The 23,013-nt window shown below is 36.7% G+C and overlaps 1 long non-coding RNA gene across 1 annotated transcript; it reads left to right on the top strand.

The window, feature by feature from the left end:
• The first annotated feature begins 323 nt into the window (after nt 1-323).
• Nucleotides 324-10,420, top strand: LOC141370538 (uncharacterized). Its single transcript, XR_012374653.1, has 3 exons — nt 324-451; nt 5,710-5,895; nt 10,291-10,420. It is a non-coding gene; the product is annotated as an uncharacterized lncRNA (long non-coding RNA).
• Nucleotides 10,421-23,013: the final 12,593 nt, after the last annotated feature.

The raw sequence follows: 23,013 nt of genomic DNA on the forward strand, positions 1-23,013 counted from the left end.
TTAAGCCCTTACTTTAGACTCAGCTCCAGGAAATTCGACTTTTTTTGTTGTTTTCTCTGTGCTCCAAAATCCTTATTTTGGTTGCTTAGGAAGTAAAGTCTTAACTATTTCCAGTAGTAACATGTTTTTGCTTTGAGCCTCAGTTCCAAACACTGGGTCCCCTACTAGCTTTCAACACTCCCAGAGGCTCTCAAGCTGCCTCCCTGCATTTAAATCCTCTTTTAACACCTAATTCCTGCTTCGCCTCACGGGAAGGGTCAGCGCATGCGTGATTTTGCCTGCGCGGCTCCCGGTGTTTCCCCACAGTTCAACCCTTCCGTGTCGCGCTTTGGTAAACTGCGCTAGGATTTTGGCAGGGGCGGATTTCAGATGTGTGAACTGCTGATTTTCGACAATGAAATCTGTCGTGGGAAGCTGCTGATAATATTACTCTCTTTTTACTATTTCCAAGGTAGGAATTTCAGGCTTCTTCGAAACTGCACTTCCTCCCCTTCGAGGTACCTGGATGTAGGGAGGAGGTTTAACTGGAAAAAGAGGTGCCTTCGCTGTCTTAGAAGTGTGATTTTGTTCCTAGTCTCATCAGGACATTTTGTTCCTAGTCTCACATGTATATCTGTGGACTCCCTCACTTACCTCCCTCGCCCGCACCCCGCAGTTTGCTGACTATAGCCCAGTGTCAAGCACATATCTACTTATTACTCACACTGCTCCTGCACTATTTGAAGATGAGGGTTATTTTCTCGTTATGAAATATTTCATGCAGATATGATGACATATATGAGAGGCATAATAAATCATAGTGAAATGGCCACCTGTCTACCCACCATACAGGTTTTAATAATAAATATTTCATTATCTGGCAATAAAATCCATAAGAAACTCACACTTTTAAAAAAAAATCAACATAATGAAGTACTTAATATAAAAGAGAAAGCAAAATAAAATGTGCTTCAATCTGTAAATGTTTGAGCACATGTATATTACAACTGCCAGGAAGCAGTTACATTCTTCTTGCATGCTTAAAATAAATTTGTTTTGATATAGGATACATAAGATCAAAAGTCATTTTATATAGGAACAGAGGTAAGGATGGACACGCTAAACAAATAAATAAACAAATTAAGTTCTGTAAGTAATTAGAGACCAAGGGACAGAAGAGGTGGGAAACAAGTAGAGAAAACTGGCCAAGGCAAAATACAGACTGCCAAAGTGGAGAAAATAAGAATCATAGTCTCTCAAGTGATATTCTGAGCTGGATTTGAAGCTGTAGTGTGAAAATTACTCCATTTGTTACAGTTAAGGATACTGCCAGAAGCACACTATATGCTGAAACCCTTTTCAATTACATATGTAGCTGGAAATGCTAGAATATTTTGAGTGGGAGGAATGTGCAAGTAAAACATGAGTTTTTAAAATGTCTTTGTTCCATTTAGACTTCCCTCTCTGTAAGATCTGTTACATTACTGAACTTTTAGAGTAATTTCTTATAAAAATGTTTTAGGATTATTACTTCTTAAAATACCACCAATTTATATTTGTAAGGATTTAGTTCAGCAAGACAATTGGAAGGCCAATAAGGCCAATAGTGCATACCTCCTCATGAATTTCTGAAATGCCCCGGACGAGGGTGTTACTATCCATATTAAGAACTCTGAAGTCCTCAGTGTTTCTGTTGCCATCCTGCATTCTTGCCAAATGCTACCCTGGACTTTGTGTTTGCAATTCTCTTGGTTTTCGTGTAGTTTTAATATGCATGCTTGCATTCCTAAAAATATAACTAGTTTTGGATATTTATGAAATTCAGATATATGTAATATCATGCTATATATTATTTTCTGGCATCTTGGTTTATGTCATACATGTTTGTGTTTATGGGAATCATCCATGTTGATGCTTGTAGCTCTAGTTAATTCATTTTGACTGACAGGATTCTATGGAATGAATATATATCTATTCTCTGATCTGTGGGTGTTTGGGTTGTTTTCAGGGTTTTGATTTTTATTATAAAAGTATCCTTATTAACATTCTTTTACATGTCTCCTTATGCCCATACATGAGAGCTTCACTAGGGTGTATATTTAGGAATAAAATGCATCGGTTATGAACGAGTAGCCTTATATCTAACTTTAGAAGCTAATGCCAAGTGTTTTTTTTTTCAAAGTGATTGTACTCATTTACAGTCTTACCAGTATTTATGTATGTTCCTGTTGCAATACATCTTAACCAACACTTGGTATTGTAAGACTTTCTAAATTCATTTTTTATTGAAGAATAATTGACATACATTGTTGTGTTAGTTTCAGATGTGCAACATAGTGATTCAGTGTTTATATACATGACAAAATGATCACCAGGACAAGTCTGGGTACCATCTGTAAGACTTGTATTTTTGATAATACATGATATGAAATGGTATTTTGTAATTTAAATATTCATTCCCTCAAGTACTAATGGTATTGTCTTTTAAAATGAGTATAAGCTATTTGAGTTTTGTACTTTTGTTTGTATCTTTTGCTTATTTATTTATTTATTTATTTATTTATTTATTTTCACTGCTTTTCAATTCCTTGTGTGTTCTGGATATGCATCCTTTGTTGTCTAAGTGGGTTGCATGTATCTTCTCCCAGTTTTGGCTTGTCTTTTCATTTACATTATGATGTCTTTCGATGGACAAAATTTCAATTTTATTTAATAAAATTGATCAAACTTCTTTTTAAAAGATTTTATTTATTTATTCATGAGAGACAGAGGGAAAGAGAGAGAGGGAGAGAGAGAGAGAGGGAGAGAGAGAGAGAAGCAGAGGGAGAAGCAGGCTCCCAAGGAGCAGGGAGCCCAATGCAGGACTTGATCCCAGGACCCTGGGATCGTGACCTGAGCCGAAGGCAGATGCTTAACCATCTGAGCCACCCAGGTGCCCAGTGATTTCAGTGTTGGTGTTTTGTTTAAGCAACCATACCCTTCTGCAACGTGATAAATTCTTTCTCCAATTTTTATTAAAGTTTAAAAACTTTGTCTTTCCTGTTTAAGCCATGAATCCATCAAGAATTCATTTTTGTGCAAGGTATAAAGTAATCAATTGTCTCCTCACCATTCACTGAGTGTCATTCTTTCCCCTCTGATGTGCCATTCAGCACTGTCATATTAGGCATATTACACAGGAATGTATATGTGTTTCTGCTTTCTATTTAACTGCATTCATCTGTTCAGCTCTGTAACAATGACACACATTTTGAATACTAGAGATTTTTAATATGTCTGATATTTTCTAACCCCCTCAAATATTCTACTTGTAGAGTATCTTAGTGAATTTTGGACTTTTGCTCTCCTGACTGCATTTTATAATCCATTAGTCAAGTTTAATCTTAATATGTTTTTATTTATAGAAGTCCTATTTAGCCCTTTTCCAGATCTGTCCCATCATATTTGATGGTCTCTTGTTCCTAATTCATGCTTAGAATTATTTCTCTTATCTCTTTAAATATATTAAACTTATTTTTTTGGTTGATTCCAATATCTGACTTCTCTGTAGATCTGGTTCTTTGTTTCTACAGACTCATGTTCATTTTTTTCCCTTACCATGCTTTGCATAGATCTAAGATGGGCCACAGCCTCGTCCCAGCACAAATTTGGGGAAACAAGATATTGCACTGATTCTTTGCAACTTCTCAGCTACTAGGTTAGGATTTCTTGATGTGTTCTCTAGGTTTTATTTTGTATATTTGGTCCTCTTTTGTTCTAATTTCTATGTATATAGAATTTCAATATATGCCAATATAATTTCAAAAGTACACACCATTAGATATTTGTTTTTCTTTCTCTTCTTTACTATGAGATAATACAAAGTAATGGTTAAGACTATAGACTCTATGATCATACTGTCTGAATTCAAATCTAGACTTTACCAATTACTAGCTCTGCCAAGTAAAATTTACCTAGATGAGCCTCAGTTTCTCACATTATGTTAGCATAAATTTGATTGGTATATTGGGCTATTGATAGTATTGAATGAATGAATGCATGTGAAGAATGAATATAGCCTAGTACACAATCACAACTCAATAGGTATACATTATCATTAGCTCTCTTTTTCTTCCTCTAAGCCCCAGTTACTGAATCTTTCACAAACTTGATATCAAATAAGGATGTGGATTGATTGGCAGGTGTTGAATGTCTGGTCCCTGTAACCCACTCCAGAAAGTGAAGAGGAAGTACTGGAGAGGAAAAGGTTCAGTATACTTTGTACAAAGAAGGGCCACCTGTAGGCTTAGATATATCTTAAGTGTGATGGCTGCCTCAGGGCAGGCTGCCCATGTAATGAGGCTCTTCTACATTCCCAGGAGGTCTGAGGTGTCAGGGCAGTGGGGAATGCAGCAGGGAGAAAGAGAGAAACATTAGGTCCTCTAGAAAGTACATAGGTTGTTATGGTAATTTCTACCATGTTTTACCCTTAAATTTAGTCTCAAAAGAACAGATGAATCATCTTAACCATCTTTTCCTCCCTTTACTTCCAAAGAGATAAAATTATGAATTTAGGTTAGTCTTAGTTTATTTTGTTTAGAGCACTGAGAGATAGTGTGTGTGATTTAAATGTAATGAGAAATGCCCGTTTTTTCTCCTTATCCTAAATTTAAACATTTTAGATGAAGTTAAACTTGGAAATGTAATTAAAAAAACTTTTTTATTTTTAAAATATTTCTCCTGATATCCCCTTTCTTTTGATTCTTTAGGAGGTACTTGCTTTGTGATTAGTCATTTCTTCTGGTGTTTTGAAACTATAGGTCCTCACTAAAGCCAAAGGATTTTGCAGCTCCCACTTTTTTCATCACTAGCTCAACTGGTAATTTTCTTGGGGATTATCATATACTGCTACTGTTAAAATATTCATTACACATTGAATCAGACCTCTCAGTATAAAATTATTCTGAATCTACTAATTAGTCAAGGGGAGACATTTAGCACATTACGTTACTTTTACTTAGTTTTATTACTATTAATTACTTAGCTTATTATACCTGAACAGTTTTTAGATCCTTTAATAAAAAAATCTCTGCTTTTTGTACCTTAAGAATCTGCTTACATTTCCTAACTTTGTGCTTCCTTTGTTCTTCTTTCTCTATTTTCTTGAAGTGTAAAGTTAGATTTTTTTTTTGAGATTTTTCTTGTTTCTTTAGGTTTAAATTTATAATGTTTAAGCTTACTGCTGTGGTTTATACTTCACTCATGCATGTTGCACACATTGCCAAAAGAGTTGCAAAACAAGAATTTTCTAAAGATGTTTTGTTTGTGAAAACAGTGTTGGAGAAGACTAATTTTGTAGTAAAGAATTGCCCAAATAAGTGGATGCCAGAGTCAACACCTCACTTTCTCCCCCATTAATTTGCTGATTTATTCTTATCCCCCTAGTTATATAGAAAGATCTGTTTAGTTCTTCTCTTAGGACAAAGACTTTGTGATTTATGGCTGAATCTGGGCTTATATTTGAAGGGGCCTGGAAGTTAACAATGAAGGGCTGATATCTTGGAACTCACTTCTTTTTCAAAAACTATTAGATTTGAAGAAAGACAGAAATTGCTTTTAAATGAATAAATATCTTTTAACTGAATTCTTAAAACTACCTTTACTAACAATCATAGGAGAACTTACCATTTATTGAAATATATCATTTTTGTTAAATTATGACTAAATGCAGTGTTCTTTTTTTTTTTTAAGATTGATTTATTTATGAAAAAGAGCACAAGCAGGGGGAGCGGCAGGCAGAGGGAGAAGCAGACTCCCCGCCGAGCGGGGAGCCCGATGTGGGACTCGAGCCCAGGACCCTGGGATCATGACCTGAGCTGAAGGCAGACGTTTAACCGACTGAGCCACCCAGGCGTCCCTGCAGTGTTCTTTAATAAGGTAAATGTTTGCATTATGGGTTAATCTTGAGATTGAGAAAACACTGGCAAGAGGAAATAGGAATTTGTCAGGGTGCTTTCATGTCTTTCGATTACAGTATCTTCCACTCCCCTCTCTGAGGTGTTGCCTGTAGTTTTCATTCCACGACGTAGGTAGGAATTTTACCAAGATTGATCCTCTTTATCCAGTGTCAGTTTCAGGAGCCTCACTCATGTCCCCGCTGTCTACCTCAGGGCTTCTGTGTACGAAAATGCCTTTGAAATTATCATCCCCATGGAATCCAGTGTGGTGAGGTTGTGTATTTAAACACTGCGATCTCCTGTAAGAAATACTTTGTGTGTAATAGCGTACACACACATATGTGTGCTCACTGCAACTGAAACAAAATGTCAAGAAACAGGCATAATTCTACTATTTAAAAATTTCTAGAGGGCGCCTGGGTGGCTCAGTTGGTTAGGTGACTGCCTTCGGCTCAGGTCATGATCCTGGAGTCCCGGGATCCAGTCCCACGTCGGGCTCCCTGCTCAGCGGGGAGTCTGCTTCTCCCTCTCCCGCTCTCCCCCGTCTCATGCTCTCTATCTCTCTCATTCTCTCTCTCAAATAAATAAATAAAATTAAAAAAAAAATAAAAATAAATAAAAATTTCTAGAGATTTCTACTTTATTTCATTAAAAAATACTAGCTGAGAGACACTAAATTAATTTAATGATCCATAGTTGGAAAGATGCTATTCTAAAAAATATGTACATAAGAAAAATATGCATTTATGTGCTGATTTGTTTCCCCTTTATTTATTAGTTAAAATTTATATTTCTGCCAATCAGAACATAAGATAACCAGTGTTTCTACAATAAGATGATAAAACTCATTGCAAAACGAAAGCTCTCATTTTCATTTCTGTTATTCTCTGTGCAATAATAAAATCACCTATTAACTCAATACTTTCTCTCTAGATCCTATGTTTGAACTATCATCCTATAGGCTGTGGGTGAAGTACCTCATGGGTCTTCCTATAGTTGGAAAAAACATATTTACCCAACATTTATAGTTTACTTACTGCTTTGTAAGCTTTGTGTGAAAAGTTTCTGACATTCAGCTATAAGGCACACAAGGAGAAAAAGAAGTCTGCAGAGGAAAAGTCATAAGGAAAAGGATAAAATCCTTACATTTATATTGTGTATCAATGTTCGTGGTTATAATGAGGAAGAAAATACAAATCTATCTCCTTTGTGTTTTTGAGAGAGAAATTGCTGATGATTTGACAGTGCTGCAGCTGCTATTACCAGCCAGTCAGACTCAGTTATTGGCTGCTTCATTCACGTTTTGCTATTAGATGAGTTGAAATTGACCCTGGGGATGGAAAGTGCTTCTCACAGTTAGGTCATGGGGTTATAGAAAAGAGCAAGAAGCTATCATATAACTCCCCATCTCATGGCTCATCCAAGCACTCTTAGAACTTAAGGCAGGGGGTTCTCTTTCATTTTTCTCCTTTTGCTTGAACTTTTTGAGCAGAAAAGAAAAAGTCGATTTAAATGCCTAGGAGATGAAAAGCTTAAAACTGAGGTTATATTAAGAAGTTTCACATAGTATCATGGCCCCATACTATTTTAGATGAAAATCTAAGAAATGATTGAAAAACTTACCCTTGACAAAAAATGATACCACATGGAGTCTTTATTCAAGTCCCCAGTCATAACCAATATCAGCCCTAGTTATATCTAGGATCAATTTGTCTGAAGAAATTCTATTTTGAGAGTGTGGAAATAAAAATAATAAGATTTCTAAACTTTATTCAAATAGCTTGCAAATTATATTTGGTTCAGCACTTGAATACCAAGGATTTTTCTAAGATATTTATGCCAAGGGTTTTTCTTTTTTTGGAATTTCTTGCAAACGTACAATTTAAGGTTGATATAATTGGTATTGATTTTCTCATTCTATTCAGTTTGGGGCTAGGAATAACTATATCATGCAATCTATAAAATACAGACCTTTTTCTTCCACTATAATGGAAATTTTCAGAGTTCCAGAATTGACTCTAAAGTTATACATTTTCAAGAAAACAGGAGCTTCTAACGTTTCAATTTTGTAAAGCTTCATAAAATGGAATGTCCTTGCTTATAAATGAGGAAGCAATGCAAAGATGAAAGAAAAAGCACACTAATCCCTTTTAAGGCATTCCAGATTATTTTGCTGATGTAAATAAAGAGTATAAAGCCCAGTCATTTTACCTGGGAGCTTCTATGACAGACTCTGCATGCTGCATCTCCTAGCACTCTACGTACTGTGATGGGGCTTAACTTTGACTCCAGAGGTCTGTTTCAGCCTTAAGCCTACACGATTCCACATTACTGCCATTCATAATCACCATTTAATTAGTTCTCTTCTCCTATCTTTTGTTCTCTCTTGTATTCTCAACCCCATGATACTCTTGCTTAATCCACCTTCTCACCACTCTCCTCTCTACCAAACCTTTCAGTTTTAGTTTCTAGAACCTCTATTCCACACTAAACAAAGTAATCAAACTACTAAATTATTTTACTCAGTGTAAGTTTTATTTTTGTTTCCCTAGCTAAACCCTGTCCTTCCGTGTGAATACAAATGCTCCTGGAGGACTCTAGGTAGAATGTTCATTCTCTCAACACACCCTTTGTGGTAGGTTGAATGATGCTCTCCCCCTCCATGCCATGCTTCTAGCCCTGAAGATGGAGGAGGGGGCTGTGAGTCAAGAAATGCAGGTGATCTCTGTGAACTAAAAGAGCAAGGGAAGGGAACAGATTCTTCCCTAGATTTTGAACAGGATTACTGGCCTGCCAACATCTTGATTTTAGCCCAGTGAAATTGATTTCAAACTTCTGACTTCAAGGACTATAAGATAGTATGTTGGTATTGGGTTAAAGCACTTAATTTCTATGGTTTTTATTATAGCATCAATAGGAAACTAAGGCATCATATTCATCAACTTTTGTGGCAAAACAGCTCCCCCCTTTGGAGTTTATGATACCTGTCTATAAATCCTTAAACTCTAAATTTCTTGTCGCAGTTATAGAAGATGTTAAAACCTGGCTCTTATCCATACCTTGGTCTCCCATCATCCCAGAAGTCCACCAGCTCTGTTCTGCTCTGGATTTTTGTCTCCAAGAATTACTATTTCACTTCTCTCTTATTTTACTTCATGATTTATACTGGAACCCATGATTGATCATTTGAACCTCTCTTAATTCCCTTGAATCCTCATCTTTCTGCTACCTCTGTAAGTCCTCAGCCTAGAGTTAATTTCATTGTCTGCCCCTTATATCTGAACTGTTGAGACTTGCTAGAATAAAATTCTTTTTTTTAAAGATTTTTATTTATTTATTTGAGAGAGAGAGAATGAGAGATAGAGAGCATGAGAGGGAAGAGGGTCAGAGGGAGAAGCAGACTCCCAGCTGAGCAGGGAGCCCGATGCAGGACTTGATCCCGGGACTCCAGGATCATGTCCTGAGCCAAAGGCAGTCGCTCAACCAACTGAGCCACCCAGGCGCCCTAGAATAAAATTCTTAAATACATAGATTACTTAATACATATTCATGGTCTCCATAGTTAACCAAGTCTCTAAAACTGGTCATGACTCATTTTATGTGGCCCCAAACAGCTCTGTCTTTCATTACCAGTAATAATTGCACTAAATTTTTACAAGTTTAAAACCTCTACAAAAATGTTACCCTTCTCATTTGTGGCAGATAACCTTAGCATATCTTATGGATAAAATTAAGGTGAGCAAATGTGAATTATCTTCTCTCAGGGATGCCTGAGAATGTAGGGCCCAGCAGCATCTGTATTGGTAGAAATATCTTGATTTTTTTTAAAAAAAAAGTATGTTAAAAAATTAACAGAGGCATGTGAAATTTGGTGATTATTGATGGGGATTTAGAATAATGGTTAGAGAAGAGACATCTGTGTATTTGCTTTTTGTCCAATCCGTGCATGAGAAGATTCTTCATAGTATTTGGTATCATCTCTCCTGTTCAGGTCCAGGAACTATGACTTTATATTCTTTACCATCAAATGAGCCATTTCTGATTAATTTCATGTCTCCCATTATTAGTAAAAGATAGCAGTACTATTATTACTCACAAAATTATATTAAAACAATAGATATATCACTGCTTCTTCAGTTCCCAGATACCATTTATTTAATTCTGGTGATTAAGAACTCATGATGCTAAATCATCCATGGTATCACCCATGAATACTAGCTTCCCATGACTCTTCTCTTGAAGGTTGTTACTATGCTTTGTTGATGATGACCGGAAATGCAAATCTTACTGTAGTTTTCTGATTATGTTAAGTTTGCTGTTCAGAATCTTATAGAATAAGACATGTACCGAACATGCCTTTTTTTGAACTTTTCAGGTTATATTTATGGCATTCCAAAGATGTGATTTCTAGTAATGTTGATATACACCTGTTTTCCACATATCATCATGGGGAAGAAGGATAAGAAATGACTCTTGGGTAAAGTAAGTAGAGAAGTTCATTTCAGAGGCGCCTGGGTGGCTCAGTCATTAAGCGTCTGCCTTCGGCTCAGGTCATGATTCCAGGGTCCTGGGATCCAGCCCCGCATCGGGCTCCCTGCTCCGTGGGAAGCCTGCTTCTCTCTCTCCCACTCCCCCTGCTTGTGTTCCCTCTCTTGCTGTGTCTCTCTCTGCCAAATAAATAAATAAAATCTTAAAAAAAGAGAAGTCCATTTCATATGGGGACTATCTATCCCTCTTCCAGTACTACTCCAGTCACCATGTCAATGAGAAGTACATTGGTTAGATGTACCCTTTGGTATTATGAGCAGTGGTCATGAAAGCCTTTAGAGGAGGAGATAGGTGTGGCATTTCCCAAGGACTACTGGGAACATGGCGCAGATCCTATGGAGAGGGTAGGATGACTACTTCTGAGTGCTGTTGGTGGAAGGCACATAAGGTAAAGGATCTCTGCTGCCAACCCCACAGCCTTTGCTTATATTTGCAACCAAAGCAGAATATGAATGGGTCTGTGGTTTGAGCTCAAGTGTGGATGGGGGACCATCCTCATCAGTAGCCCGGAGCTCTGAACTTGTCCTGTGTCTGATGTGAGTATCACTAAGAATCACCATGCCAGTGTGATTCTGGCAGCCCATTCTCACTCAGTCCCATGAAAACCAAAACAAAATCTATTATATCCGCCAGCAAGTGCAATCTGCTCACCTCACCACCCTCCTGGAACTGGGACTAATGACAGAGCCCAGGGCAATCCCAGAAGCTTGCGTTCCAAAGCTCTTCAGGGCATTTGGTGGATCTCATGCAAGGAGCAGAGAGTCAGAGAGTGTATTTTTCTCCTGTAAGCGGAGAAATAGAGCTCAGGATCCACATCTTCTCAGATAGTACTGCCATCCCCAGTCCCAGGCATCCCAGGGGACTTAGACAATTTTGAGGAAGGTACTTCTGTTGACCAGGAATAGTGTGGAACTTGGTCCAGACCTGCCTGCTGATGGCATTGCTGTCCTTGGCCAATTCCAAGTATTAGAGAAGGATTTGGAACATTTGTGGAAGATATGCCAAAACTTGGAATCTGCAGAGATCCAAAGTGGTACTTCCACTTGGCCAGGCCTAAGCATGGTACTTCCTCCAGTGCCCATTTCCTCCTTTCAGAATTAGTTATATCTATTTCCATCCTCACCACTGCCCCGAAAACATCCGGGTGAGGTATCCTTCTTCTGCTTGATGGTCAACTGCTCCATCTGTGTTCTATTATTTTCTCTCATCTCCTTGGAAACCTCACTCCATCAGTTTTTCTCCTCTCTGCTATATCTTCAACTTCTCCCTTTCTCTTTCCAATTTGCCTTTTCCTTGTAGCCAGAAGTCTTTTGTTGATTATTTTCTTTCCTATTTCTCTCTCTCTTCAGTCTTCATGAAAGAAAAGTCTATACTCATTTTTTCCCCCTACGCTTTCTGTTTTTCCCTCAAGTTGCTGTAGTTCGGCTTTCTTCTACCCTAAGTGCCCTGACAAGTTATTAGTGACCAATGTATTATCGAATCCAATTATTTTAGATACTGTACTTCTCTGTTGCAATTTAAACTGTTGGGAGCGCTTTTCTTGAGACTCACATCTTCTCTGATCTTTGTCATACTGCTCTATCTTTTTTGGTTTCTTCATGGAATTCTTTTCTGTTAAGCATTTGCTCCTTGTATTAGCTTTCTACTCTTTCCTAATAAATGACCACAGACTTAGTTTATAACAACTCCCATTTATTATCTCACAGTTTGGTAGGTCAGGAGTCCAGCCATGGGTTAGCTAGGTCCTCTCTTAGATTCTCACAAGCTGAAATGAAGGAGTTGGTAGGACTGTGTTCTTTTTTTGGAGGCTCTGGGGAAGAATATGTGCCCAAGCTCATTCAGTTTGTGATAGAGGTCCCCCATTTCCTTGCTGGCTTTCAGCTTGGGTCACTTCCAGCTCCCGGGAGCTGTCCACATTCCTTGGCATGTGGCCCCTTCTGTTGCAAGCCAGCAACAAAGAACTTCCTTTCTATTGAATCCCTCTCAAACTTTATAAATATCTTTCACCAAGAAGAGCCCACATGATTTTAAGGTTATGTTCTGCTAGGATAAATCTACCTATTTTAAAATCAACTGACTTGGAACCTTAATTACATCTGTAAAATACCTTGCCACATAACAATCACTCATCATATGCATAGGCCTGGATGCACTCAGTAGGAAAGGATTATATGAGGGAGTGAATCATTAGAGATCTTAGAATTCTGCCTACCTCACTGCTCTTTCACATCTATCTGTTCTCTTGAGATGGTTTCAATTACCACCTATAGGCTGGTGAATCTCAAATCTGTATCTTCAGCCCCGATTAAGGTATATATGACCAATTTAACTTTCACAGTGCTTCTTCAATATTTATGACTCTTTTCCATATTTACAACCACTGCTCTAGTTCAGGTTCTCATTTATCTTGAGTATTATAATACATTTTCATTGAAGTCTAACACATGTACAGAAAAGTACACATATCATAAGTAGACGGCACAGTTAATTTTACAAAGTCAGTGTACTCATGTAACCATCACAGGTGGATATGCAGCTATGCGATGGGTACAGGAGAGAGTGGATCTCAAAGGATTCTCTCGGATGCCTTCTAGTATTTCCATCTCCATCAGCAAATGTAAAGGACAATTACAACAACCAAAGAAATGCAGGATTTCTTTGGTTGGAGGATTTAGACACTTTGGATCCTTCAGGAATAAAGATTTAGGTCAACCTACAAAGTTGTAAACATTTGCCACTTAACATTGGTTCTGTGTGTATGTGTGTGTGTTAACTATTTTCTGTTTTTTCTTCTCTCTCTCTCTTACGTGTTGCTGTTTTATATAAGACTGTTATTGGTGGTTAACTTTAAAAATTTAGTTGCTTGGTAACAGAACATCCAGAGAGAACAGTGACTAAATTTGAAGAGCAATTACCACTCAGGGATAGATACTGTGATTATCTCAGGGCAGTAGATACAATGACTATTGGGACCTGTCATGTCTTCCCTTTTGGGAGAGGGAAGGAGGTCTTTGTATGGGGGATAGTTGTATCTTGTTAGGTGAAATGAAGTTCTGTTAGTGAATAGATGTTTAAATAAATGTAAAAAGGTGTGTAAAGGGATACTGAGTAGTCAAAGGGGTAGAACATGCTGGTTATTATGCTGTTGTATCTCACGGACTCATCTTTCTATACTTAGTCTTGTGGTGTTGGGGATGGGTCACTGCAAACCACATTTCCTTTGCTCAGTGGCTCCTCACTAGACTCTGCAAGTAGGGAACATGAGAGGGAAATTGAAAGGTTGGAGGAGGGAGAAGGGGACCTCCTTCCTCTGTTTGCTTCTTGTTCCTGTCAGTATCAATTCAACAGTGGCCCCTTAGTCTGGCTGTAACAGTTCCATTTTGTAGTTTTGCCCATACTTCCTAAAAACAGACTTGTGTTCTGCTCTCACCCATCACATGCATACTTCCTTAGCCAACTGGCCCTCTTTCCTCTGTGTGAGCTCTGTAAGGTTTCTCATCTCAGACCTGTCAGCTTTAAGTTGTAAGAATTTTAACCTGTTCCCTTTCCCCTCTCAGCTTTTTTGGGTGAAAACTTTCAGAAGTTACTGCATCTGTAATGTCTCCTTTCCGTTTTCTTCCTTGGTTCCTTCCTTCTTTCCCCTTTTACTGTTTTTCAAAATCTTTTTTTAAATTTCCAAATCAATTTTATACTCTATTTCCAAATAAGGCTACATTCACAGGTAGCAGGGATAAGGGCTTCAGCATATCTTTTTGGAGTCATAATCCAACCCACAAGTGTCTTTTATTGGTTTGAAAGTTCTCTCATATTCCTAATTTGCTGAGTATTTGTATTATAAATGGATATTGAGTTTTGTCAAATGCTTTATCTGAATTTATTAAGATGATTATATCAATTTTCTCTTATTTTTAAAATAGTAAAATGCATTGATTAATATTTTACAGTAGATTATGGAAATTTTTAAACATTCAGCAAAGTTGAAACAATTTTACAGTAAATGTTGGTATACCCACAATTTGTATTCTACCATTAGTATTTTACTAAATATGTTTTGTCACATATACATTTCATTGCCTATACTTCTACTTTTCATTAATCCATCTTTTGTTGGTGCATTTCAAAATAAATTACAGATACCAGTACACTTTTTACTAAATACTCCACCCTGCATGCAATTACTTAAGTTCAATCTTTGTGTAATCTTTTTACTTTTGACAGAGTTTATGTATTACAAAATCAGTTTTAAGCAGATTGTAAATGCATAGGTGAAAACTTAATACAATGTTTCTATAAGCGATATAATACCTTCATGATATTGTGGTAAAGAATTGTTTCTTTAACAGTGTACAAAATGTCCTAATTATAATTGAAAAACATTGTAGTTAATTAGTAAAGATTCTTTCTATTCATTAAAAGATGCTATTTAAGGAATAAAGGTATAAGCAACAGAGTGGAAGGAGCTATTTGCAATGTACTCCATAAAGAACATGTCTTATGATGATATAAGAATTCTTGACAGACAATCCAGTATAAAACAACAATGACAGAAGTCTGAAATAGGCCCTCTACAAAACAGTATACCCAATGACAAATGAAAATATTAAAACATGTCCAATGTCGTTAATAATTAAAAGTATAAAGAGAAACTCCTAAAATCCACCAGAATAATGAAATAAAAAATAATGACTACATTAAATTTTGGTAAAGATGGAGAACAATGGGAATTCTAATATACTGTTAGAGTATAAAGTTTTATAACCACTTTGAAAAACTGTCGTTATCCAATAACATTGAACATATGCATACCTTATGACACCGAAGTTTTACTATAGGTACATATCTAATAGAAATATGAGCAAGTATTCACCAAAAGTTATATTAAAAAAGTTCATGTCAGCATTATTTATAATAGCCCCAAATTTGAAAAACCCAAATGTTCATCAATGATGGATTAAATAAATGACATATTTTCATACAATAAGATACTAAGTGTCAATGAAAGTGGAATAATAATAGCTACAGGAAACAGCACAGATGAGTATCACAAACACAATGCTTAGTGAAAGGAGATTTACACAAAAGAATACAACTATATGCTTTCATAGAAAGTTCAAAAACAGGCAGAGGTAATCAATGGTGTTTGAGATGTAGGAGAGAGAGGAATTGGGAGGGGTCACAAGAGAGGCTTCTGGGGGAGGGAAGCTGTTAATGTTATGTTCTTTAATCTGGTGGTGGGTACATTATTCACAGTGCAATAATCCATACAATTTATGCAGTTTTCTGGAGCCATTTCATTATTCAAAAGAGAATTAAAAATAAATGTTTATATCATGCCTGCCTTTATTCCTCCTCTTTACTAGCATTGGTCATCAAGACTTCGCACAATGTGGCCCCTGTTTTTCAACACTTTTCTTTTTTGCCCTTTATGCTCTAGTCACACTGGGCATCCTGTCATCCTTAAACCCACACAGAATATTTCCACTTCTCTGCTTTTGCTCATCTGGCCCCTCTTCCTTCAGCCTCCAAACTGCCTCTAATCTTTTTTTCAAGTCCCATGCCAAATGCTACTTCTCATTCAAAATTTTCCTGATCCTTCCATTTCAGCATCATCTTTTTTCTCTGATATCCCATGCTATTTTCTACTTCTCTTTTGATCATTCTATTCCAATTTTAATGATAGTACTTTTAGCAGTTGTCCTATCTTATCTCCCACCCAAATCCCAGTTAAGGGAGGAAGTATGCAAAACTAATGTATGAAATTAAAAAAATAAATGTATGGAATTGGGATTTAGACTGATTTTTAATGGAAATTTATTATGGAAAGTTTCAAATTTTATGTAATAAAATAAAAAGAATAGTATAGTAAATTCCCATGTACCCGTCACCTAGCCTCAGCAATAGTCATAATTCTGGCTCAATTCAGTTTTGAATCCCTTATTAACTGACTCACCACGAGCAATGGAGATGGAAATTAAAGTATTGCCTGTAGGATGGATATAAAATGCATAGAAACAAGGGTAAATTTGGACCTGGGCATAGTTATATGTTCAATAACATTTTTTATTTGCATACATGAATTTACATTTGACTTCTTTTAACTTTAATATTATTGTTGACTTTATTATTATTATTATTACTATATTATTGTTAACTTTATTTTTTAATTATTTTAACTTTAAAACCAAACTGCTAACAGTTTGGTTTTAAAGTTTTTTATCCTTCCTTATAGATGAGAGTCCAAATGGTTTAACTAAGTTTCATAATTGGATGAACAAATGACTTTATTCTCTACTTAAGAATAGTGTGATTTTCATCTTGTTTTCCTTACCTCTTCCTCTCTTTGCACCTTCACTTCTTCCTTTGTTCTGACATGTTCTCTGGGGCTACATTTTCAGGGCATTCAACTCTGACAAACAGAACCCAGGGGATTTCTGGAATGTTAAAGGTAATGGGACTTCAACACAATAAAGTGAGTTTCCCACTCCCATCCCTTCAAATTCTGTGTGTTTATATAGTGAACCGCAAATGCAAAATGTATTACAAAAGTGGAAGAGATCCCTGGGTTGTAATATGCTAAGAAATTAATTTTTAAATACCTATAAAAAGGTGATTTTTCTTCATTATCATGTTGAAGATTACTTTCAGTGAAGAAAGGCAAATTAAAATTCATGTTATTTTAGAACTGGGGATTTTGGAACCTAACAGAATGGACAAAGAATACTGTCTTTGTGAGATCTTTTAAACAAGTTTTTCACACAGTTTTAAACATATATATTTAGGAAGTAAGAATGTACTATAGGAAGAATAAATAAGACTTTTGATAATTTAACAATGTAGGGTCTTAGTTTTTCTATCTAGGAAATAAAAAGAATATTTTTCTTCTATAAATTATAAAAACATGCAAAATAAATACAAATCTAATAGGCAGTCATCCTTTATTATTTATTACTAAATAAGTACACAAAGAAACATTGTTCTCACTTTTCTTACAGTAAGAGCTTACTTATTAAATAGTTGCAACCACACCCTCAGTAAGCTGTGTGAGCAATATATGTCAGCAGCCAGTTATATAATAAACTCTCTGTGGTAATAAATAGGTTTAAAATTAGTTCCTTTTAGGAGACTCGAATATTAGAGTGAATCTCTTGGTGTTTTGTGAGTGGAGAGTGAGGGAAAAGAATGATGAATAAGTAGTTAATAATGTATTTTCCATGGATCTGTACAAAGCCCCCAAAGAATGGTGGTCATCAAAAGTGTTAAACTACATGGAAGTTGGTTTGGAGGATGTGTGAGCACAGTGTACATGGGTAACCATGTTTCCTTTTAGTGTTCCTGAGATGTTTCATTTGTTAATATTCACTTCACATAGAGAAGCCTGTCTTTTCAAAGGTTTTTCAGCACAATGTACACTTTTTCCCTTCAAATTATTTTCATTTTTCTGCTGAACCTTGCTGAGCAAGTTGACATTTTGTGCTTCTGAGCCAGAGTGACTCACTCACACATTTTGTTTTGTCCACACTGGCTCAGTGACTCTTGCCATCCCCACTAACACAGTCATTCTGGCTTGCATTTAAATTGAACGGTTGATTAATGCCTGCTCCCTCTCATCTGCAGTAAAGCAAAAGCATTTGTACAATCATTTTTTAACAACCTCATTACAGATCAGAAAGATAGACTACAAATATTAAGGCAATATTTGTTACAGAGCAGCAAAGGATTTTAATGTTATAGTGTTGCTAGGCAAGGGAAAAATAGGGAGATAACTAGAGGTGAGAAATGGATGATTTAGTCAAGCTTTTTTAAAGAGCATTTCTGAAAACATTTGATAAGATCATTTTGCATTTAGCTCATTTTAGTTTCAGCATATAGTAGTTTTTAATATCTTATTCTAATGTATATTTACTGAACTAAGGTTAATTAAATGAAACTATAGTTCTTTGTAGTCTTTAGTAAAAAACAAAACAAAACAGTTGTTTTAAATGACATGAGAACAAGAAAAACCCTGTATGTTGATCCTTAAACAATACGGGTTTAAACTTCATGGGTTCACTTACATGCGGATTTTTTTCAATAAATACCACACAGTACTGTAAATGTATTTTCTCTTCCTTATTATTTTCTTAATAACTTTTTTCTCTAGCATACGTTTTTTTTTACTGCTTCTACTCAATATTGTATTTATTTATTTTTCTTATTTTTTATTGTTATGGTAATCACCATACATTACATCATTAGTTTTTGATGTAGTGTTCCATGATTCATTGTTTGTGTATAACACCCAGTGCTCCATTCAGTATGTGCCCTCTTTAATACCCATCACCAACCTAACTCATCCCCCCACCCCCTCCCCTCTAAAACCCTCAGTTTATTTCTGAGTCCATAGTCTCTCATGGTTTGTCTCTCCCTCCAATTTCCCCCACTTCATTTTTCCCTTCCTACTATCTTCTTTATTTTTTAACATATAATGTATTATTTGTTTCAGAGGTACAGGTCTGTGATTCAACAGTCTTACACAATTCACAGCGCTCACCATAACACATACTCTCCCTGATATCTATCACCCAGCCACCCCATCCCTCCCACCCCCAACCACTCCAGCAACACTCAGTTTGTTTCCTGAGATTAAGAATTCCTCATATCAGTGAGGTCATATGAAACATGTCTTTCTCTGATTGACTTATTTCACTCAGCATAATACCCTCCAGTTCCATCCACGTCGTTGCAAATGGCAAGATTCCATTCCTTTTGATGGCTGCATAATATTCCTGTGTGTGTGTGTGTGTGTGTGTGTGTGTGTGTGTGTGTGTGTATACACACATCTTCTTTATCCATTCATCTGTCGATGGACATTTTGGCTCTTTCCATACTTTGGCTATTGTGGACATTGCTGCTGTAAACATCGGGGTGCATATACCCCTTTGGATCCCTACATTTGTATCTCTTGGGTAAATACCCAGTAGTGCAATTGCTGGGTCGTATGGTAGCTCTATTTTCAACTTCTTGAGGAACCTCCATACTGTTTTCCAGAGTGGTTGCACCAGCTTGCATTCCCACCAACAGTGTAGAAGGGTTCCCCTTTCTCTGCATCCCCGCCAACATCTGTCGTTTCCCGACTTATTAATTTTAGCCATTCTGACTGGTATGAGGTGGTATCTCATTGAGGTTTTGATTTGGATTTCCCTGATGCCGAGTGATGTTGAGCACTTTTTCATGTGTCTGTTGGCCATTTGGATGTCTTCTTGAAAAGTGTCTGTTCATGTCTTCTGCCCATTTCTTGATTGGATCATTTGTTCTTTGGGTGTTGACTTTGATAAGTTCTTTATAGATTTTGGATACTAGCCCTTTATCTGATATGTCATTTGCAAATACTTCTCCCATTCTGTTGGTTGTCTTTTGGTTTTGTGGACTGTTTCTTTTGCTGTGCAAAAGCTTTTTATCTTGATGAAATCCCAATAGTTCATTTTTGCCCCTGCTTCCCTTGCCTTTGGCGATGTTTCTAGGAAGAAGTTGCTGCGGCTGAGGTCGAAGAGGTTGCTGCCTGTGTTCTCCTTCAGGATGTTGATGGACTCCTGTCTCACATTGAGGTCTTTCAACCATTTTGAGTTTATTTTTGTGTGTGGTATAAGGAAATGGTCCAGTTTCATTCTTCTGCATGTGGCTGTCCAATTTTTCCAACACTATTTGTTGAAGATACTGTCTTTTTTCCATTGGACATTCTTTCCTGCTTTGTCAAAGATTAGTTGACCATAGAGTTGAGGGTCCATTTCTGGGCTCTCTATTCTGTTCCATTGATCTATGTGTCTGTTTTTGTGCCAGTACCGTACTGTCTTGTTGATGACAGCTTTGTAATAGAGCTTGAAGCCCGGAATTGTGATGCCACTAGCTTTGCTTTTCTTTTTCAACATTCCTCTGGCTATTCAGGGTCTTTTCTGGTTCCATACAAATTTTAGGATAATTTGTTCCATTTCTTTGAAAAAAGTGGATGGTATTTTGATAAGGATTGCATTGAAGGTGTAGATTGCTCTAGGTAGCATTGACAACTTCATAATATTTGTTCTTCCAACCCATGAGCATGGAAAGTTTTTCCATTTCTATGTGTCTTCCTCATTTTCTTTCATGAATATTTTATAGTTTTCTGAGTACAGATTCTTTGCCTCTTTGGTTAGATTTATTCCTAGGTATCTTATGGTTTTGGGTGCAATTGTAAATGGGATCAACTCTTAATTTCTCTTTTATCTGCCTTGTTGTTGGTGTATAGAACTGCCACTGATTTCTGTGCATTGATTTGATATCCTGCCACTTTACTGAATTCCTGTATGAGTTCTAGCAGTTTCAGGGTGGAGTTTTTTGGATTTTCCACCTAAAGTATCATATCATCTGCAAAGAGTGAGAGTTTGACTTTCTCTTTGCCGATTTGGATGCCTTTGATTTCTTTTTGTTGTCTGATTGCTGTGGCTAGGACTTCTAATACTGTGTTGAATAACAGTGGTGATAGTGGACATCCCTGCTGTGTGCCTGACCTTAGGGGAAAAGCTCTGTTTTTCCCCATTGAAAATGATATTTGCTGTGGGTTTTTCATAGATGGCTTTTAATGATATTGAGGTATGTACCCTCTATCCCTATACTCTGAAGAGTTTTAATCAAGAAAGGATGCTGTACTTTATCAAATGCTTTTTCTGCATCTATTGACAGGATCATATGGTTCTTGTTCTTTCTTCTATTAATGTATTGTATCACATTGATTGATTTGCAGATGTTGAACCAGCCTTGCAGCCCAGGGATAAATCCCACTTGGTCGTGGTGAATAATCCTTTTAATGTACTGTTGGATCCTATTGGCTAGTATTTTGGTCAAAATTTTTGCATCCGTGTTCATCAAGCATATGGGTCTGTAATTCTCCTTTTTGATGGGGTCTTTGTCTGGTTTGGGGATCAAGATAATGGTGGCCTCATAAAACGAGTTTGGAAGTGTTTTTTCCATTTCTATTTTTTGGAACAGTTTCAGAAGAATAATTATTAATTCTTCTTTAAATGTTTGGTAGAATTCCCCCGGGAAGCCATCTGGCCCTGGGATTTTGTTTGTTGGGAGATTTTTGATGACTTCTTCAATTTCCTTAGTGGTTATAGGTCTGTTCAGGTTTTCTGTTTCTTCCTGGTTCAGTTTTGGTGGTTGAGACATCTCTAGGAATGCATCCATTTCTTCCAGGTTATCTAATTTGCTGGCATATAGGTGCTCATAATATGATCTTATATTTGTTTGTATTTCTTTGGTGTTGGTTGTGATCTCTCCTCTTTCACTCATGATTTTGTTGATTTGGGCCATTTTTCTCTCTGATAAGTCTGGCCAGGGGTTTATCAATCTTGTTAATTCTTTCAAAGACCCAGGTCCTGGTTTCGTTGATCTGTTCTACTGTTGTTTTGGTTTCTATTTCATTGATTTGTGCTCTGATCTTTATTATTTCTCTTCTTCTGCTGGGTTTAGGCTTTATTTGCTGTTCTTTCTCCAGCTTCTTTAGGTATAGGGTTATGTTGTGTATTTGAGCCCTTTCTTGTTTCTTGAGAAAGGCTTGTATTGCTATATACTTTCCTCTTAGGACTGCCTTTGCTGCATCCCAAAGATTTTGAACAGTTGTGTTTTCATTTTCATTGGTTTCCATGAATTTTTTTAATTCTTCTTTAATTTCCTGGTTGCCCCTCAAAATCAATAAAAATAGGTCAACACCCCGACATCTAATAGTAAAACTCATGAGTCTCAGAGACAAAGAGAAAATCCTGAAAGCAGCTCAGGAGAAGAGATCTGTAACCTACAATGGTAGAAATATTAGATTGGCAACAGACCTATCCATGGAGACCTGGCAGGCCAGAAAGGACTGGTATGATATATTCAGAGCACTAAATGAGAAAAATATGCAGCCAAGAATACTATATACAGCTAGGTGTCACTGAAAATAGAAGGAGAGAAAAAAGCTTCCAGGACAAACAAAAACTAAAGGAATTTGCAAACCCGAAACCAGCCCTACAAGAAATACTGAAAGGGGTCCTCTAAGCAAAGAGAGAACCTACAAGTAACATAGACCAGAAAGGAACACAGACATTACACAATAACAGTCACCTTACAGCCAATACAATGGCACTAAGTTCATATCTTTCAGTAGTTGCCCTGAATGTAAATGGGCTAAATGCCCCAATCAAAAGACACAGGGTATCAGATTGGATAAAAAAACAAGACCTATCAATATGCTGTCTGCAAGAGACTCATTTTTAGACCCAAATATACCCCCAGATTGAAAGTGAGAGGGTGGAAAACCATTTACCATGCTGATGGACACCAAAAGAAAGCTGGGGTGGCAATCCTTATATTAGACAAATTAGATTTTAAACCAAAGACTATAATCCAGCATACTTTTTTGTAGGAATACAGTATATAATACATATAGAAAATATGTGTCAGTTGACTTTATGTTTATCATTAAGGCTTCTGCTCAACAGTAGGTTATTAGTGAATAAATTTGGGGGCAGTTAAGATTTATAAGTGGGGTTCAAGATGGTGA

Source organism: Callorhinus ursinus, unplaced genomic scaffold (assembly GCF_003265705.2).
Source record: "Callorhinus ursinus isolate GAN/ISIS: 27379988/994484 unplaced genomic scaffold, GSC_fseal_2.0 scaffold1, whole genome shotgun sequence".
Taxonomy (NCBI): domain Eukaryota; kingdom Metazoa; phylum Chordata; class Mammalia; order Carnivora; family Otariidae; genus Callorhinus; species Callorhinus ursinus.